Raw genomic sequence first — 19,832 nt, forward strand, 5'->3', positions numbered from 1 at the left:
GACAATTGTTTGCTTAAAAGTAAAAAATAGGTTTAAAGATAAGAACAGAGTGTTATCAGCTGCCTTGTCCTCATAAACACCTTCTGCTGTGCTGATGAGACCACGGAAATCATACAAGCAGGTCATTTTTGGGAAACTGAAATTTAGTGGAAATGAGTTTTTTGCGATTAATTTAATTTTCATGGTAAGAACTGAGTTTGCAATTTTGGGCAATTCATCTGATCTCTTTTCAGAATAATCTAGAGTTAACACAAATTACCAGTATAAAATCTAAGGCAGTAAACTGTGAAAGCCAAATTTGGTATCAGTCTGAAAACTTTTCACCACTATTGTACAGTCCTAGATATTCTTAGAAAAACTGCAAAAGGAAAAAATGAGGAATGGAAAAACATCTAAAGAAAAGTATAGCTGACTGCTAAAATCAGGATATCTAGTAGGAGACTCCAGGAAATTTCCCAGCATTTATTTGGACTAAAACAAATCTTCTCTGATAGTTTTTTCACATGGATAAAATTATTTATTTTGTTTTGACTAATTTCCTTCCCAAACCAGTGGCCCATTAGCGTACAGCGAAACTAATGTTCCAATCCGTTTTTCTCAGCTTAAGTTCCTGAGGGTCAGTGGCTACTGCATTGAATCTGGAGAAAGTGAAAAAGATCAAAGCTTGAGATTTAGAAACCAACAAAAGCTACCCCTTTTGTTATCTTGCATGAATTTCTATGTGACACTTTACCAACAGGGACCTTTGTTAGTAATTTAAAATGAACTGCTGGCATGTAAGACTAAAAAGTGCATGTAAGGAGTTTTAATATAAAATAGATCTTTCTTTTCTACAACATAGGCATTTTCCTGCTGACCAGTTTTACTTTTACATATAAGAAGGCGAAAACAAAGTTACAAAGAAAACAGGAATCTTTCTGTTATTTAATCATCAGGAAAATATTGTCTAGATTTGACAAAACACCTACTTCAACAAAAAGGCTTGTGGCTCTGTGGCGCAATGGATAGCGCATTGGACTTCTAGGGAGCTGATGTGATTCAAAGGTTGTGGGTTCGAGTCCCACCAGAGTCGTATTTTGAGACATTAATACTTTAACTCGGTTGATCTTGACAAGATGAAAAATGTTAATAACGTTTAGAGCAAATTAGATGTTACATTTAAAATTGAACTATGCAATTCAGCCACTGAAGGCTCATTGACACAATGGATAACAGATAGGGCACAATTCATTATTGCATATTTTTGGTCTAGTGTTTGGTGTTCTGTTACCTGTATTCAGTAGACCATATTCTTTCTTGAATTTGAACCTTTCTAAAATTCTTATTTGTATGTGATTGCAAGATATTTCTTGATGATCTCTAATGTCGGGATTTGGAGTTTCTAGATATTTTTGGCTGATTTGTCAACTATAACTTTAAAAAATGCAACTTTGGTGCAAGCATTCTCCAGTCCATCCATAGTTTGATGAAATGTTTGCATGGCTTTTTGGTATCAATTTTATGTCATTAATGCAAAACATGGACAATTGTTTGCTTAAAAGTAAAAAATAGGTTTAAAGATAAGAACAGAGTGTTATCAGCTGCCTTGTCCTCATAAACACCTTCTGCTGTGCTGATGAGACCACGGAAATCATACAAGCAGGTCATTTTTGGGAAACTGAAATTTAGTGGAAATGAGTTTTTTGCGATTAATTTAATTTTCATGGTAAGAGCTGAGTTTGCAATTTTGGGCAATTCATCTGATCTCTTTTCAGAATAATCTAGAGTTAACACAAATTACCAGTATAAAATCTAAGGCAGTAAACTGTGAAAGCCAAATTTGGTATCAGTCTGAAAACTTTTCACCACTATTGTACAGTCCTAGATATTCTTAGAAAAACTGCAAAAGGAAAAAATGAGGAATGGAAAAACATCTAAAGAAAAGTATAGCTGACTGCTAAAATCAGGATATCTAGTAGGAGACTCCAGGAAATTTCCCAGCATTTATTTGGACTAAAACAAATCTTCTCTGATAGTTTTTTCACATGGATAAAATTATTTATTTTGTTTTGACTAATTTCCTTCCCAAACCAGTGGCCCATTAGCGTACAACGAAACTAATGTTCCAATCCGTTTTTCTCAGCTTAAGTTCCTGAGGGTCAGTGGCTACTGCATTGAATCTGGAGAAAGTGAAAAAGATCAAAGCTTGAGATTTAGAAACCAACAAAAGCTACCCCTTTTGTTATCTTGCATGAATTTCTATGTGACACTTTACCAACAGGGACCTTTGTTAGTAATTTAAAATGAACTGCTGGCATGTAAGACTAAAAAGTGCATGTAAGGAGTTTTAATATAAAATAGATCTTTCTTTTCTACAACAGGCATTTTCCTGCTGACCAGTTTTACTTTTACATATAAGAAGGCGAAAACAAAGTTACAAAGAAAACAGGAATCTTTCTGTTATTTAATCATCAGGAAAATATTGTCTAGATTTGACAAAACACCTACTTCAACAAAAAGGCTTGTGGCTCTGTGGCGCAATGGATAGCGCATTGGACTTCTAGGGAGCTGATGTGATTCAAAGGTTGTGGGTTCGAGTCCCACCAGAGTCGTATTTTGAGACATTAATACTTTAACTCGGTTGATCTTGAAAAGATGAAAAATGTTAATAACGTTTAGAGCAAATTAGATGTTACATTTAAAATTGAACTATGCAATTCAGCCACTGAAGGCTCACTGACCCAATGGATAACAGATAGGGCACAATTCATTATTGCATATTTTTGGTCTAGTGTTTGGTGTTCTGTTACCTGTATTCAGTAGACCATATTCTTTCTTGAATTTGAACCTTTCTAAAATTCTTATTTGTATGTGATTGCAAGATATTTCTTGATGATCTCTAATGTCGGGATTTGGAGTTTCTAGATATTTTTGGCTGATTTGTCAACTATAACTTTAAAAAATGCAACTTTGGTGCAAGCATTCTCCAGTCCATCCATAGTTTGATGAAATGTTTGCATGGCTTTTTGGTATCAATTTTATGTCATTAATGCAAAACATGGACAATTGTTTGCTTAAAAGTAAAAAATAGGTTTAAAGATAAGAACAGAGTGTTATCAGCTGCCTTGTCCTCATAAACACCTTCTGCTGTGCTGATGAGACCACGGAAATCATACAAGCAGGTCATTTTTGGGAAACTGAAATTTAGTGGAAATGAGTTTTTTGCGATTAATTTAATTTTCATGGTAAGAACTGAGTTTGCAATTTTGGGCAATTCATCTGATCTCTTTTCAGAATAATCTAGAGTTAACACAAATTACCAGTATAAAATCTAAGGCAGTAAACTGTGAAAGCCAAATTTGGTATCAGTCTGAAAACTTTTCACCACTATTGTACAGTCCTAGATATTCTTAGAAAAACTGCAAAAGAAAAAAAAATGAGGAATGGAAAAACATCTAAAGAAAAGTATAGCTGACTGCTAAAATCAGGATATCTAGTAGGAGACTCCAGGAAATTTCCCAGCATTTATTTGGACTAAAACAAATCTTCTCTGATAGTTTTTTCACATGGATAAAATTATTTATTTTGTTTTGACTAATTTCCTTCCCAAACCAGTGGCCCATTAGCGTACAACGAAACTAATGTTCCAATCCGTTTTTCTCAGCTTAAGTTCCTGAGGGTCAGTGGCTACTGCATTGAATCTGGAGAAAGTGAAAAAGATCAAAGCTTGAGATTTAGAAACCAACAAAAGCTACCCCTTTTGTTATCTTGCATGAATTTCTATGTGACACTTTACCAACAGGGACCTTTGTTAGTAATTTAAAAATGAACTGCTGGCATGTAAGACTAAAAAGTGCATGTAAGGAGTTTTAATATAAAATAGATCTTTCTTTTCTACAACATAGGCATTTTCCTGCTGACCAGTTTTACTTTTACATATAAGAAGGCGAAAACAAAGTTACAAAGAAAACAGGAATCTTTCTGTTATTTAATCATCAGGAAAATATTGTCTAGATTTGACAAAACACCTACTTCAACAAAAAGGCTTGTGGCTCTGTGGCGCAATGGATAGCACATTGGACTTCTAGGGAGCTGATGTGATTCAAAGGTTGTGGGTTTGAGTCCCACCAGAGTCGTATTTTGAGACATTAATACTTTAACTCGGTTGATCTTGAAAAGATGAAAAATGTTAATAACGTTTAGAGCAAATTAGATGTTACATTTAAAATTAAACTATGCAATTCAGCCACTGAAGGCTCACTGACCCAATGGATAACAGATAGGGCACAATTCATTATTGCATATTTTTGGTCTAGTGTTTGGTGTTCTGTTACCTGTATTCAGTAGACCATATTCTTTCTTGAATTTGAACCTTTCTAAAATTCTTATTTGTATGTGATTGCAAGATATTTCTTGATGATCTCTAATGTCGGGATTTCTCTAATGTCGGGATTTGGAGTTTGCATGGCTTTTTGGTATCAATTTTATGTCATTAATGCAAAACATGGACAATTGTTTGCTTAGAAAAGTATAGCTGACTGCTAAAATCAGGATATCTAGTAGGAGACTCCAGGAAATTTCCCAGCATTTATTTGGACTAAAACAAATCTTCTCTGATAGTTTTTTCACATGGATAAAATTATTTATTTTGTTTTGACTAATTTCCTTCCCAAACCAGTGGCCTATTAGCGTACAACGAAACTAATGTTCCAATCCGTTTTTCTCAGCTTAAGTTCCTGAGGGTCAGTGGCTACTGCATTGAATCTGGAGAAAGTGAAAAAGATCAAAGCTTGAGATTTAGAAACCAACAAAAGCTACCCCTTTTGTTATCTTGCATGAATTTCTATGTGACACTTTACCAACAGGGACCTTTGTTAGTAATTTAAAATGAACTGCTGGCATGTAAGACTAAAAAGTGCATGTAAGGAGTTTTAATATAAAATAGATCTTTCTTTTCTACAACATAGGCATTTTCCTGCTGACCAGTTTGACTTTTACATATAAGAAGGCGAAAACAAAGTTACAAAGAAAACAGGAATCTTTCTGTTATTTAATCATCAGGAAAATATTGTCTAGATTTGAAAAATGTTAATAACGTTTAGAGCAAATTAGATGTTACATTTAAAATTTAACTATGCAATTCAGCCACTGAAGGCTCACTGACCCAATGGATAACAGATAGGGCACAATTCATTATTGCATATTTTTGGTCTAGTGTTTGGTGTTCTGTTACCTGTATTCAGTAGACCATATTCTTTCTTGAATTTGAACCTTTCTAAAATTCTTATTTGTATGTGATTGCAAGATATTTCTTGATGATCTCTAATGTCGGGATTTGGAGTTTCTAGATATTTTTGGCTGATTTGTCAACTATAACTTTAAAAAATGCAACTTTGGTGCAAGCATTCTCCAGTCCATCCATAGTTTGATGAAATGTTTGCATGGCTTTTTGGTATCAATTTTATGTCATTAATGCAAAACATGGACAATTGTTTGCTTAAAAGTAAAAAATAGGTTTAAAGATAAGAACAGAGTGTTATCAGCTGCCTTGTCCTCATAAACACCTTCTGCTGTGCTGATGAGACCACGGAAATCATACAAGCAGGTCATTTTTGGGAAACTGAAATTTAGTGGAAATGAGTTTTTTGCGATTAATTTAATTTTCATGGTAAGAACTGAGTTTGCAATTTTGGGCAATTCATCTGATCTCTTTTCAGAATAATCTAGAGTTAACACAAATTACCAGTATAAAATCTAAGGCAGTAAACTGTGAAAGCCAAATTTGGTATCAGTCTGAAAACTTTTCACCACTATTGTACAGTCCTAGATATTCTTAGAAAAACTGCAAAAGGAAAAAATGAGGAATGGAAAAACATCTAAAGAAAAGTATAGCTGACTGCTAAAATCAGGATATCTAGTAGGAGACTCCAGGAAATTTCCCAGCATTTATTTGGACTAAAACAAATCTTCTCTGATAGTTTTTTCACATGGATAAAATTATTTATTTTGTTTTGACTAATTTCCTTCCCAAACCAGTGGCCCATTAGCGTACAACGAAACTAATGTTCCAATCCGTTTTTCTCAGCTTAAGTTCCTGAGGGTCAGTGGCTACTGCATTGAATCTGGAGAAAGTGAAAAAGATCAAAGCTTGAGATTTAGAAACCAACAAAAGCTACCCCTTTTGTTATCTTGCATGAATTTCTATGTGACACTTTACCAACAGGGACCTTTGTTAGTAATTTAAAATGAACTGCTGGCATGTAAGACTAAAAAGTGCATGTAAGGAGTTTTAATATAAAATAGATCTTTCTTTTCTACAACATAGGCATTTTCCTGCTGACCAGTTTTACTTTTACATATAAGAAGGCGAAAACAAAGTTACAAAGAAAACAGGAATCTTTCTGTTATTTAATCATCAGGAAAATATTGTCTAGATTTGACAAAACACCTACTTCAACAAAAAGGCTTGTGGCTCTGTGGCGCAATGGATAGCGCATTGGACTTCTAGGGAGCTGATGTGATTCAAAGGTTGTGGGTTCGAGTCCCACCAGAGTCGTATTTTGAGACATTAATACTTTAACTCGGTTGATCTTGAAAAGATGAAAAATGTTAATAACGTTTAGAGCAAATTAGATGTTACATTTAAAATTTAACTATGCAATTCAGCCACTGAAGGCTCACAGATAACAGATAGGGCACAATTCATTATTGCATATTTTTGGTCTAGTGTTTGGTGTTCTGTTACCTGTATTCAGTAGACCATATTCTTTCTTGAATTTGAACCTTTCTAAAATTCTTATTTGTATGTGATTGCAAGATATTTCTTGATGATCTCTAATGTCGGGATTTGGAGTTTCTAGATATTTTTGGCTGATTTGTCAACTATAACTTTAAAAAATGCAACTTTGGTGCAAGCATTCTCCAGTCCATCCATAGTTTGATGAAATGTTTGCATGGCTTTTTGGTATCAATTTTATGTCATTAATGCAAAACATGGACAATTGTTTGCTTAAAAGTAAAAAATAGGTTTAAAGATAAGAACAGAGTGTTATCAGCTGCCTTGTCCTCATAAACACCTTCTGCTGTGCTGATGAGACCACGGAAATCATACAAGCAGGTCATTTTTGGGAAACTGAAATTTAGTGGAAATGAGTTTTTTGCGATTAATTTAATTTTCATGGTAAGAACTGAGTTTGCAATTTTGGGCAATTCATCTGATCTCTTTTCAGAATAATCTAGAGTTAACACAAATTACCAGTATAAAATCTAAGGCAGTAAACTGTGAAAGCCAAATTTGGTATCAGTCTGAAAACTTTTCACCACTATTGTACAGTCCTAGATATTCTTAGAAAAAACTGCAAAAGGAAAAAATGAGGAATGGAAAAACATCTAAAGAAAAGTATAGCTGACTGCTAAAATCAGGATATCTAGTAGGAGACTCCAGGAAATTTCCCAGCATTTATTTGGACTAAAACAAATCTTCTCTGATAGTTTTTTCACATGGATAAAATTATTTCTTTTGTTTTGACTAATTTCCTTCCCAAACCAGTGGCCCATTAGCGTACAACGAAACTAATGTTCCAATCCGTTTTTCTCAGCTTAAGTTCCTGAGGGTCAGTGGCTACTGCATTGAATCTGTAGAAAGTGAAAAAGATCAAAGCTTGAGATTTAGAAACCAACAAAAGCTCCCCCTTTTGTTATCTTGCATGAATTTCTATGTGACACTTTACCAACAGGTACCTTTGTTAGTAATTTAAAATGAACTGCTGGCATGTATGACTAAAAAGTGCATGTAAGGAGTTTTAATATAAAATAGATCTTTCTTTTCTACAACATAGGCATTTTCCTGCTGACCAGTTTTACTTTTACATATAAGAAGGCGAAAACAAAGTTACAAAGAAAACAGGAATCTTTCTGTTATTTAATCATCAGGAAAATATTGTCAAGATTTGACGAAACACCTACTTCATCATCAGCTTCTAGGGAGCTGATGTGATTCAAAGGTTGTGGGTTCGAGTCCCACCAGATTCGTATTTTGAGACATTAATACTTTAACTCGGTTGATCTTGAAAAGATGAAAAATGTTAATAACGTTTAGAGCAAATTAGATGTTACATTTAAAATTTAACTATGCAATTCAGCCACTGAAGGCTCACTGACCCAATGGATAACAGATAGGGCACAATTCATTATTGCATATTTTTGGTCTAGTGTTTGGTGTTCTGTTACCTGTATTCAGTAGACCATATTCTTTCTTGAATTTGAACCTTTCTAAAATTCTTATTTGTATGTGATTGCAAGATATTTCTTGATGATCTCTAATGTCGGGATTTGGAGTTTCTAGATATTTTTGGCTGATTTGTCAACTATAACTTTAAAAAATGCAACTTTGGTGCAAGCATTCTCCAGTCCATCCATAGTTTGATGAAATGTTTGCATGGCTTTTTGGTATCAATTTTATGTCATTAATGCAAAACATGGACAATTGTTTGCTTAAAAGTAAAAAATAGGTTTAAAGATAAGAACAGAGTGTTATCAGCTGCCTTGTCCTCATAAACACCTTCTGCTGTGCTGATGAGACCACGGAAATCATACAAGCAGGTCATTTTTGGGAAACTGAAATTTAGTGGAAATGAGTTTTTTGCGATTAATTTAATTTTCATGGTAAGAACTGAGTTTGCAATTTTGGGCAATTCATCTGATCTCTTTTCAGAATAATCTAGAGTTAACACAAATTACCAGTATAAAATCTAAGGCAGTAAACTGTGAAAGCCAAATTTGGTATCAGTCTGAAAACTTTTCACCACTATTGTACAGTCCTAGATATTCTTAGAAAAACTGCAAAAGGAAAAAATGAGGAATGGAAAAACATCTAAAGAAAAGTATAGCTGACTGCTAAAATCAGGATATCTAGTAGGAGACTCCAGGAAATTTCCCAGCATTTATTTGGACTAAAACAAATCTTCTCTGATAGTTTTTTCACATGGATAAAATTATTTATTTTGTTTTGACTAATTTCCTTCCCAAACCAGTGGCCCATTAGCGTACAACGAAACTAATGTTCCAATCCGTTTTTCTCAGCTTAAGTTCCTGAGGGTCAGTGGCTACTGCATTGAATCTGGAGAAAGTGAAAAAGATCAAAGCTTGAGATTTAGAAACCAACAAAAGCTACCCCTTTTGTTATCTTGCATGAATTTCTATGTGACACTTTACCAACAGGGACCTTTGTTAGTAATTTAAAATGAACTGCTGGCATGTAAGACTAAAAAGTGCATGTAAGGAGTTTTAATATAAAATAGATCTTTCTTTTCTACAACATAGGCATTTTCCTGCTGACCAGTTTTACTTTTACATATAAGAAGGCGAAAACAAAGTTACAAAGAAAACAGGAATCTTTCTGTTATTTAATCATCAGGAAAATATTGTCTAGATTTGACAAAACACCTACTTCAACAAAAAGGCTTGTGGCTCTGTGGCGCAATGGATAGCGCATTGGACTTCTAGGGAGCTGATGTGATTCAAAGGTTGTGGGTTCGAGTCCCACCAGAGTCGTATTTTGAGACATTAATACTTTAACTCGGTTGATCTTGAAAAGATGAAAAATGTTAATAACGTTTAGAGCAAATTAGATGTTACATTTAAAATTGAACTATGCAATTCAGCCACTGAAGGCTCACTGACCCAATGGATAACAGATAGGGCACAATTCATTATTGCATATTTTTGGTCTAGTGTTTGGTGTTCTGTTACCTGTATTCAGTAGACCATATTCTTTCTTGAATTTGAACCTTTCTAAAATTCTTATTTGTATGTGATTGCAAGATATTTCTTGATGATCTCTAATGTCGGGATTTCTCTAATGTCGGGATTTGGAGTTTGCATGGCTTTTTGGTATCAATTTTATGTCATTAATGCAAAACATGGACAATTGTTTGCTTAGAAAAGTATAGCTGACTGCTAAAATCAGGATATCTAGTAGGAGACTCCAGGAAATTTCCCAGCATTTATTTGGACTAAAACAAATCTTCTCTGATAGTTTTTTCACATGGATAAAATTATTTATTTTGTTTTGACTAATTTCCTTCCCAAACCAGTGGCCCATTAGCGTACAACGAAACTAATGTTCCAATCCGTTTTTCTCAGCTTAAGTTCCTGAGGGTCAGTGGCTACTGCATTGAATCTGGAGAAAGTGAAAAAGATCAAAGCTTGAGATTTAGAAACCAACAAAAGCTACCCCTTTTGTTATCTTGCATGAATTTCTATGTGACACTTTACCAACAGGGACCTTTGTTAGTAATTTAAAATGAACTGCTGGCATGTAAGACTAAAAAGTGCATGTAAGGAGTTTTAATATAAAATAGATCTTTCTTTTCTACAACATAGGCATTTTCCTGCTGACCAGTTTTACTTTTACATATAAGAAGGCGAAAACAAAGTTACAAAGAAAACAGGAATCTTTCTGTTATTTAATCATCAGGAAAATATTGTCTAGATTTGAAAAATGTTAATAACGTTTAGAGCAAATTAGATGTTACATTTAAAATTTAACTATGCAATTCAGCCACTGAAGGCTCACTGACCCAATGGATAACAGATAGGGCACAATTCATTATTGCATATTTTTGGTCTAGTGTTTGGTGTTCTGTTACCTGTATTCAGTAGACCATATTCTTTCTTGAATTTGAACCTTTCTAAAATTCTTATTTGTATGTGATTGCAAGATATTTCTTGATGATCTCTAATGTCGGGATTTGGAGTTTCTAGATATTTTTGGCTGATTTGTCAACTATAACTTTAAAAAATGCAACTTTGGTGCAAGCATTCTCCAGTCCATCCATAGTTTGATGAAATGTTTGCATGGCTTTTTGGTATCAATTTTATGTCATTAATGCAAAACATGGACAATTGTTTGCTTAAAAGTAAAAAATAGGTTTAAAGATAAGAACAGAGTGTTATCAGCTGCCTTGTCCTCATAAACACCTTCTGCTGTGCTGATGAGACCACGGAAATCATACAAGCAGGTCATTTTTGGGAAACTGAAATTTAGTGGAAATGAGTTTTTTGCGATTAATTTAATTTTCATGGTAAGAACTGAGTTTGCAATTTTGGGCAATTCATCTGATCTCTTTTCAGAATAATCTAGAGTTAACACAAATTACCAGTATAAAATCTAAGGCAGTAAACTGTGAAAGCCAAATTTGGTATCAGTCTGAAAACTTTTCACCACTATTGTACAGTCCTAGATATTCTTAGAAAAAACTGCAAAAGGAAAAAATGAGGAATGGAAAAACATCTAAAGAAAAGTATAGCTGACTGCTAAAATCAGGATATCTAGTAGGAGACTCCAGGAAATTTCCCAGCATTTATTTGGACTAAAACAAATCTTCTCTGATAGTTTTTTCACATGGATAAAATTATTTCTTTTGTTTTGACTAATTTCCTTCCCAAACCAGTGGCCCATTAGCGTACAACGAAACTAATGTTCCAATCCGTTTTTCTCAGCTTAAGTTCCTGAGGGTCAGTGGCTACTGCATTGAATCTGTAGAAAGTGAAAAAGATCAAAGCTTGAGATTTAGAAACCAACAAAAGCTCCCCCTTTTGTTATCTTGCATGAATTTCTATGTGACACTTTACCAACAGGTACCTTTGTTAGTAATTTAAAATGAACTGCTGGCATGTATGACTAAAAAGTGCATGTAAGGAGTTTTAATATAAAATAGATCTTTCTTTTCTACAACATAGGCATTTTCCTGCTGACCAGTTTTACTTTTACATATAAGAAGGCGAAAACAAAGTTACAAAGAAAACAGGAATCTTTCTGTTATTTAATCATCAGGAAAATATTGTCAAGATTTGACGAAACACCTACTTCATCATCAGCTTCTAAGGAGCTGATGTGATTCAAAAGTTGTGGGTTCGAGTCCCACCAGAGTCGTATTTTGAGACATTAATACTTTAACTCGGTTGATCTTGAAAAGATGAAAAATGTTAATAACCTTTAGAGCAAATTAGATGTTACATTTAAAATTGAACTATGCAATTCAGCCACTGAAGGCTCACTGACCCAATGGATAACAGATAGGGCACAATTCATTATTGCATATTTTTGGTCTAGTGTTTGGTGTTCTGTTACCTGTATTCAGTAGACCATATTCTTTCTTGAATTTGAACCTTTCTAAAATTCTTATTTGTATGTGATTGCAAGATATTTCTTGATGATCTCTAATGTCGGGATTTGGAGTTTCTAGATATTTTTGGCTGATTTGTCAACTATAACTTTAAAAAATGCAACTTTGGTGCAAGCATTCTCCAGTCCATCCATAGTTTGATGAAATGTTTGCATGGCTTTTTGGTATCAATTTTATGTCATTAATGCAAAACATGGACAATTGTTTGCTTAAAAGTAAAAAATAGGTTTAAAGATAAGAACAGAGTGTTATCAGCTGCCTTGTCCTCATAAACACCTTCTGCTGTGCTGATGAGACCACGGAAATCATACAAGCAGGTCATTTTTGGGAAACTGAAATTTAGTGGAAATGAGTTTTTTGCGATTAATTTAATTTTCATGGTAAGAACTGAGTTTGCAATTTTGGGCAATTCATCTGATCTCTTTTCAGAATAATCTAGAGTTAACACAAATTACCAGTATAAAATCTAAGGCAGTAAACTGTGAAAGCCAAATTTGGTATCAGTCTGAAAACTTTTCACCACTATAGTACAGTCCTAGATATTCTTAGAAAAACTGCAAAAGGAAAAAATGAGGAATGGAAAAACATCTAAAGAAAAGTATAGCTGACTGCTAAAATCAGGATATCTAGTAGGAGACTCCAGGAAATTTCCCAGCATTTATTTGGACTAAAACAAAGCTTCTCTGATAGTTTTTTCACATGGATAAAATTATTTATTTTGTTTTGACTAATTTCCTTCCCAAACCAGTGGCCCATTAGCGTACAACGAAACTAATGTTCCAATCCGTTTTTCTCAGCTTAAGTTCCTGAGGGTCAGTGGCTACTGCATTGAATCTGGAGAAAGTGAAAAAGATCAAAGCTTGAGATTTAGAAACCAACAAAAGCTACCCCTTTTGTTATCTTGCATGAATTTCTATGTGACACTTTACCAACAGGGACCTTTGTTAGTAATTTAAAATGAACTGCTGGCATGTAAGACTAAAAAGTGCATGTAAGGAGTTTTAATATAAAATAGATCTTTCTTTTCTACAACATAGGCATTTTCCTGCTGACCAGTTTTACTTTTACATATAAGAAGGTGAAAACAAAGTTACAAAGAAAACAGGAATCTTTCTGTTATTTAATCATCAGGAAAATATTGTCTAGATTTGACAAAACACCTACTTCAACAGAAAGGCTTGTGGCTCTGTGGATAGCGCATTGGACTTCTAGGGAGCTGATGTGATTCAAAGGTTGTGGGTTCGAGTCCCACCAGAGTCGTATTTTGAGACATTAATACTTTAACTCGGTTGATCTTGAAAAGATGAAAAATGTTTAGAGCAAATTAGATGTTACATTTAAAATTTAACTATGCAATTCAGCCACTGAAGGCTCACTGACCCAATGGATAACAGATAGGGCACAATTCATTATTGCATATTTTTGGTCTAGTGTTTGGTGTTCTGTTACCTGTATTCAGTAGACCATATTCTTTCTTGAATTTGAACCTTTCTAAAATTCTTATTTGTATGTGATTGCAAGATATTTCTTGATGATCTCTAATGTCGGGATTTGGAGTTTCTAGATATTTTTGGCTGATTTGTCAACTATAACTTTAAAAAATGCAACTTTGGTGCAAGCATTCTCCAGTCCATCCATAGTTTGATGAAATGTTTGCATGGCTTTTTGGTATCAATTTTATGTCATTAATGCAAAACATGGACAATTGTTTGCTTAAAAGTAAAAAATAGGTTTAAAGATAAGAACAGAGTGTTATCAGCTGCCTTGTCCTCATAAACACCTTCTGCTGTGCTGATGAGACCACGGAAATCATACAAGCAGGTCATTTTTGGGAAACTGAAATTTAGTGGAAATGAGTTTTTTGCGATTAATTTAATTTTCATGGTAAGAACTGAGTTTGCAATTTTGGGCAATTCATCTGATCTCTTTTCAGAATAATCTAGAGTTAACACAAATTACCAGTATAAAATCTAAGGCAGTAAACTGTGAAAGCCAAATTTGGTATCAGTCTGAAAACTTTTCACCACTATTGTACAGTCCTAGATATTCTTAGAAAAACTGCAAAAGGAAAAAATGAGGAATGGAAAAACATCTAAAGAAAAGTATAGCTGACTGCTAAAATCAGGATATCTAGTAGGAGACTCCAGGAAATTTCCCAGCATTTATTTGGACTAAAACAAAGCTTCTCTGATAGTTTTTTCACATGGATAAAATTATTTATTTTGTTTTGACTAATTTCCTTCCCAAACCAGTGGCCCATTAGCGTACAACGAAACTAATGTTCCAATCCGTTTTTCTCAGCTTAAGTTCCTGAGGGTCAGTGGCTACTGCATTGAATCTGGAGAAAGTGAAAAAGATCAAAGCTTGAGATTTAGAAACCAACAAAAGCTACCCCTTTTGTTATCTTGCATGAATTTCTATGTGACACTTTACCAACAGGGACCTTTGTTAGTAATTTAAAATGAACTGCTGGCATGTAAGACTAAAAAGTGCATGTAAGGAGTTTTAATATAAAATAGATCTTTCTTTTCTACAACATAGGCATTTTCCTGCTGACCAGTTTTACTTTTACATATAAGAAGGTGAAAACAAAGTTACAAAGAAAACAGGAATCTTTCTGTTATTTAATCATCAGGAAAATATTGTCTAGATTTGACAAAACACCTACTTCAACAGAAAGGCTTGTGGCTCTGTGGATAGCGCATTGGACTTCTAGGGAGCTGATGTGATTCAAAGGTTGTGGGTTCGAGTCCCACCAGAGTCGTATTTTGAGACATTAATACTTTAACTCGGTTGATCTTGAAAAGATGAAAAATGTTAATAACGTTTAGAGCAAATTAGATGTTACATTTAAAATTTAACTATGCAATTCAGCCACTGAAGGCTCACTGACCCAATGGATAACAGATAGGGCACAATTCATTATTGCATATTTTTGGTCTAGTGTTTGGTGTTCTGTTACCTGTATTCAGTAGACCATATTCTTTCTTGAATTTGAACCTTTCTAAAATTCTTATTTGTATGTGATTGCAAGATATTTCTTGATGATCTCTAATGTCGGGATTTGGAGTTTCTAGATATTTTTGGCTGATTTGTCAACTATAACTTTAAAAAATGCAACTTTGGTGCAAGCATTCTCCAGTCCATCCATAGTTTGATGAAATGTTTGCATGGCTTTTTGGTATCAATTTTATGTCATTAATGCAAAACATGGACAATTGTTTGCTTAAAAGTAAAAAATAGGTTTAAAGATAAGAACAGAGTGTTATCAGCTGCCTTGTCCTCATAAACACCTTCTGCTGTGCTGATGAGACCACGGAAATCATACAAGCAGGTCATTTTTGGGAAACTGAAATTTAGTGGAAATGAGTTTTTTGCGATTAATTTAATTTTCATGGTAAGAACTGAGTTTGCAATTTTGGGCAATTCATCTGATCTCTTTTCAGAATAATCTAGAGTTAACACAAATTACCAGTATAAAATCTAAGGCAGTAAACTGTGAAAGCCAAATTTGGTATCAGTCTGAAAACTTTTCACCACTATTGTACAGTCCTAGATATTCTTAGAAAAAACTGCAAAAGGAAAAAATGAGGAATGGAAAAACATCTAAAGAAAAGTATAGCTGACTGCTAAAATCAGGATATCTAGTAGGAGACTCCAGGAAATTTCCCAGCATTTATTTGGACTAAAACAAATCTTCTCTGATAGTTTTTTCACATGGATAAAATTATTTCTTTTGTTTTGACTAATTTCCTTCCCAAACCAGTGGCCCATTAGCGTACAACGAAACTAATGTTCCAATCCGTTTTTCTCAGCTTAAGTTCCTGAGGGTCAGTGGCTACTGCATTGAATCTGTAGAAAGTGAAAAAGATCAAAGCTTGAGATTTAGAAACCAACAAAAGCTCCCCCTTTTGTTATCTTGCATGAATTTCTATGTGACACTTTACCAACAGGTACCTTTGTTAGTAATTTAAAATGAACTGCTGGCATGTATGACTAAAAAGTGCATGTAAGGAGTTTTAATATAAAATAGATCTTTCTTTTCTACAACATAGGCATTTTCCTGCTGACCAGTTTTACTTTTACATATAAGAAGGCGAAAACAAAGTTACAAAGAAAACAGGAATCTTTCTGTTATTTAATCATCAGGAAAATATTGTCAAGATTTGACGAAACACCTACTTCATCATCAGCTTCTAGGGAGCTGATGTGATTCAAAAGTTGTGGGTTCGAGTCCCACCAGAGTCGTATTTTGAGACATTAATACTTTAACTCGGTTGATCTTGAAAAGATGAAAAATGTTAATAACGTTTAGAGCAAATTAGATGTTATATTTAAAATTGAACTATGCAATTCAGCCACTGAAGGCTCACTGACCCAATGGATAACAGATAGGGCACAATTCATTATTGCATATTTTTGGTCTAGTGTTTGGTGTTCTGTTACCTGTATTCAGTAGACCATATTCTTTCTTGAATTTGAACCTTTCTAAAATTCTTATTTGTATGTGATTGCAAGATATTTCTTGATGATCTCTAATGTCGGGATTTGGAGTTTCTAGATATTTTTGGCTGATTTGTCAACTATAACTTTAAAAAATGCAACTTTGGTGCAAGCATTCTCCAGTCCATCCATAGTTTGATGAAATGTTTGCATGGCTTTTTGGTATCAATTTTATGTCATTAATGCAAAACATGGACAATTGTTTGCTTAAAAGTAAAAAATAGGTTTAAAGATAAGAACAGAGTGTTATCAGCTGCCTTGTCCTCATAAACACCTTCTGCTGTGCTGATGAGACCACGGAAATCATACAAGCAGGTCATTTTTGGGAAACTGAAATTTAGTGGAAATGAGTTTTTTGCGATTAATTTAATTTTCATGGTAAGAACTGAGTTTGCAATTTTGGGCAATTCATCTGATCTCTTTTCAGAATAATCTAGAGTTAACACAAATTACCAGTATAAAATCTAAGGCAGTAAACTGTGAAAGCCAAATTTGGTATCAGTCTGAAAACTTTTCACCACTATTGTACAGTCCTAGATATTCTTAGAAAAACTGCAAAAGGAAAAAATGAGGAATGGAAAAACATCTAAAGAAAAGTATAGCTGACTGCTAAAATCAGGATATCTAGTAGGAGACTCCAGGAAATTTCCCAGCATTTATTTGGACTAAAACAAATCTTCTCTGATAGTTTTTTCACATGGATAAAATTATTTATTTTGTTTTGACTAATTTCCTTCCCAAACCAGTGGCCCATTAGCGTACAACGAAACTAATGTTCCAATCCGTTTTTCTCAGCTTAAGTTCCTGAGGGTCAGTGGCTACTGCATTGAATCTGGAGAAAGTGAAAAAGATCAAAGCTTGAGATTTAGAAACCAACAAAAGCTACCCCTTTTGTTATCTTGCATGAATTTCTATGTGACACTTTACCAACAGGGACCTTTGTTAGTAATTTAAAATGAACTGCTGGCATGTAAGACTAAAAAGTGCATGTAAGGAGTTTTAATATAAAATAGATCTTTCTTTTCTACAACATAGGCATTTTCCTGCTGACCAGTTTTACTTTTACATATAAGAAGGCGAAAACAAAGTTACAAAGAAAACAGGAATCTTTCTGTTATTTAATCATCAGGAAAATATTGTCTAGATTTGACAAAACACCTACTTCAACAAAAAGGCTTGTGGCTCTGTGGCGCAATGGATAGCGCATTGGACTTCTAGGGAGCTGATGTGATTCAAAGGTTGTGGGTTCGAGTCCCACCAGAGTCGTATTTTGAGACATTAATACTTTAACTCGGTTGATCTTGAAAAGATGAAAAATGTTAATAACGTTTAGAGCAAATTAGATGTTACATTTAAAATTGAACTATGCAATTCAGCCACTGAAGGCTCATTGACCCAATGGATAACAGATAGGGCACAATTCATTATTGCATATTTTTGGTCTAGTGTTTGGTGTTCTGTTACCTGTATTCAGTAGACCATATTCTTTCTTGAATTTGAACCTTTCTAAAATTCTTATTTGTATGTGATTGCAAGATATTTCTTGATGATCTCTAATGTCGGGATTTGGAGTTTCTAGATATTTTTGGCTGATTTGTCAACTATAACTTTAAAAAATGCAACTTTGGTGCAAGCATTCTCCAGTCCATCCATAGTTTGATGAAATGTTTGCATGGCTTTTTGGTATCAATTTTATGTCATTAATGCAAAACATGGACAATTGTTTGCTTAAAAGTAAAAAATAGGTTTAAAGATAAGAACAGAGTGTTATCAGCTGCCTTGTCCTCATAAACACCTTCTGCTGTGCTGATGAGACCACGGAAATCATACAAGCAGGTCATTTTTGGGAAACTGAAATTTAGTGGAAATGAGTTTTTTGCGATTAATTTAATTTTCATGGTAAGAACTGAGTTTGCAATTTTGGGCAATTCATCTGATCTCTTTTCAGAATAATCTAGAGTTAACACAAATTACCAGTATAAAATCTAAGGCAGTAAACTGTGAAAGCCAAATTTGGTATCAGTCTGAAAACTTTTCACCACTATTGTACAGTCCTAGATATTCTTAGAAAAACTGCAAAAGGAAAAAATGAGGAATGGAAAAACATCTAAAGAAAAGTATAGCTGACTGCTAAAATCAGGATATCTAGTAGGAGACTCCAGGAAATTTCCCAGCATTTATTTGGACTAAAACAAAGCTTCTCTGATAGTTTTTTCACATGGATAAAATTATTTATTTTGTTTTGACTAATTTCCTTCCCAAACCAGTGGCCCATTAGCGTACAACGAAACTAATGTTCCAATCCGTTTTTCTCAGCTTAAGTTCCTGAGGGTCAGTGGCTACTGCATTGAATCTGGAGAAAGTGAAAAAGATCAAAGCTTGAGATTTAGAAACCAACAAAAGCTACCCCTTTTGTTATCTTGCATGAATTTCTATGTGACACTTTACCAACAGGGACCTTTGTTAGTAATTTAAAATGAACTGCTGGCATGTAAGACTAAAAAGTGCATGTAAGGAGTTTTAATATAAAATAGATCTTTCTTTTCTACAACATAGGCATTTTCCTGCTGACCAGTTTTACTTTTACATATAAGAAGGCGAAAACAAAGTTACAAAGAAAACAGGAATCTTTCTGTTATTTAATCATCAGGAAAATATTGTCTAGATTTGACAAAACACCTACTTCACCATAAAGGCTTGTGGCTCTGTGGCGCAATGGATAGCGCATTGGACTTCTAGGGAGCTGATGTGATTCAAAGGTTGTGGGTTCGAGTCCCACCAGAGTCATATTTTGAGACATTAATACTTTAACTCGGTTGATCTTGAAAAGATGAAAAATGTTAATAACGTTTAGAGCAAATTAGATGTTATATTTAAAATTGAACTATGCAATTCAGCCACTGAAGGCTCACTGACACAATGGATAACAGATAGGGCACAATTCATTATTGCATATTTTTGGTCTAGTGTTTGGTGTTCTGTTACCTGTATTCAGTAGACCATATTCTTTCTTGAATTTGAACCTTTCTAAAATTCTTATTTGTATGTGATTGCAAGATATTTCTTGATGATCTCTAATGTCGGGATTTGGAGTTTCTAGATATTTTTGGCTGATTTGTCAACTATAACTTTAAAAAATGCAACTTTGGTGCAAGCATTCTC

At 34.0% G+C, this 19,832-nt stretch overlaps 7 non-coding genes across 7 annotated transcripts; all 7 read left to right on the forward strand.

Annotated features, from left to right (window-relative positions):
• Window positions 1-986: 986 nt before the first annotated feature.
• On the forward strand, window positions 987-1,072 carry TRNAR-UCU (transfer RNA arginine (anticodon UCU)). Its single transcript is given in 2 exon segments — window positions 987-1,023; window positions 1,037-1,072. It is a non-coding gene; the product is annotated as a tRNA-Arg (tRNA).
• Window positions 1,073-2,505: 1,433 nt separating this feature from the next.
• Window positions 2,506-2,591, forward strand: TRNAR-UCU (transfer RNA arginine (anticodon UCU)). The gene is given in 2 exon segments: window positions 2,506-2,542; window positions 2,556-2,591. It is a non-coding gene; the product is annotated as a tRNA-Arg (tRNA).
• A 1,438-nt stretch (window positions 2,592-4,029) lies between these two features.
• TRNAR-UCU (transfer RNA arginine (anticodon UCU)) lies at window positions 4,030-4,115 on the forward strand. The gene is given in 2 exon segments: window positions 4,030-4,066; window positions 4,080-4,115. It is a non-coding gene; the product is annotated as a tRNA-Arg (tRNA).
• A 2,334-nt stretch (window positions 4,116-6,449) lies between these two features.
• Window positions 6,450-6,535, forward strand: TRNAR-UCU (transfer RNA arginine (anticodon UCU)). The gene is given in 2 exon segments: window positions 6,450-6,486; window positions 6,500-6,535. It is a non-coding gene; the product is annotated as a tRNA-Arg (tRNA).
• A 2,910-nt stretch (window positions 6,536-9,445) lies between these two features.
• On the forward strand, window positions 9,446-9,531 carry TRNAR-UCU (transfer RNA arginine (anticodon UCU)). Its single transcript is given in 2 exon segments — window positions 9,446-9,482; window positions 9,496-9,531. It is a non-coding gene; the product is annotated as a tRNA-Arg (tRNA).
• Window positions 9,532-17,850: 8,319 nt separating this feature from the next.
• TRNAR-UCU (transfer RNA arginine (anticodon UCU)) lies at window positions 17,851-17,936 on the forward strand. The gene is given in 2 exon segments: window positions 17,851-17,887; window positions 17,901-17,936. It is a non-coding gene; the product is annotated as a tRNA-Arg (tRNA).
• A 1,435-nt stretch (window positions 17,937-19,371) lies between these two features.
• On the forward strand, window positions 19,372-19,457 carry TRNAR-UCU (transfer RNA arginine (anticodon UCU)). The gene is given in 2 exon segments: window positions 19,372-19,408; window positions 19,422-19,457. It is a non-coding gene; the product is annotated as a tRNA-Arg (tRNA).
• The last annotated feature ends 375 nt before the right edge of the window (window positions 19,458-19,832 follow it).

The sequence above is a fragment of the Dendrobates tinctorius genome, unplaced genomic scaffold (assembly GCF_039654945.1).
Source record: "Dendrobates tinctorius isolate UK_male_01 unplaced genomic scaffold, ASM3965494v1 ptg000011l, whole genome shotgun sequence".
In the NCBI taxonomy this organism is placed as follows: domain Eukaryota; kingdom Metazoa; phylum Chordata; class Amphibia; order Anura; family Dendrobatidae; genus Dendrobates; species Dendrobates tinctorius.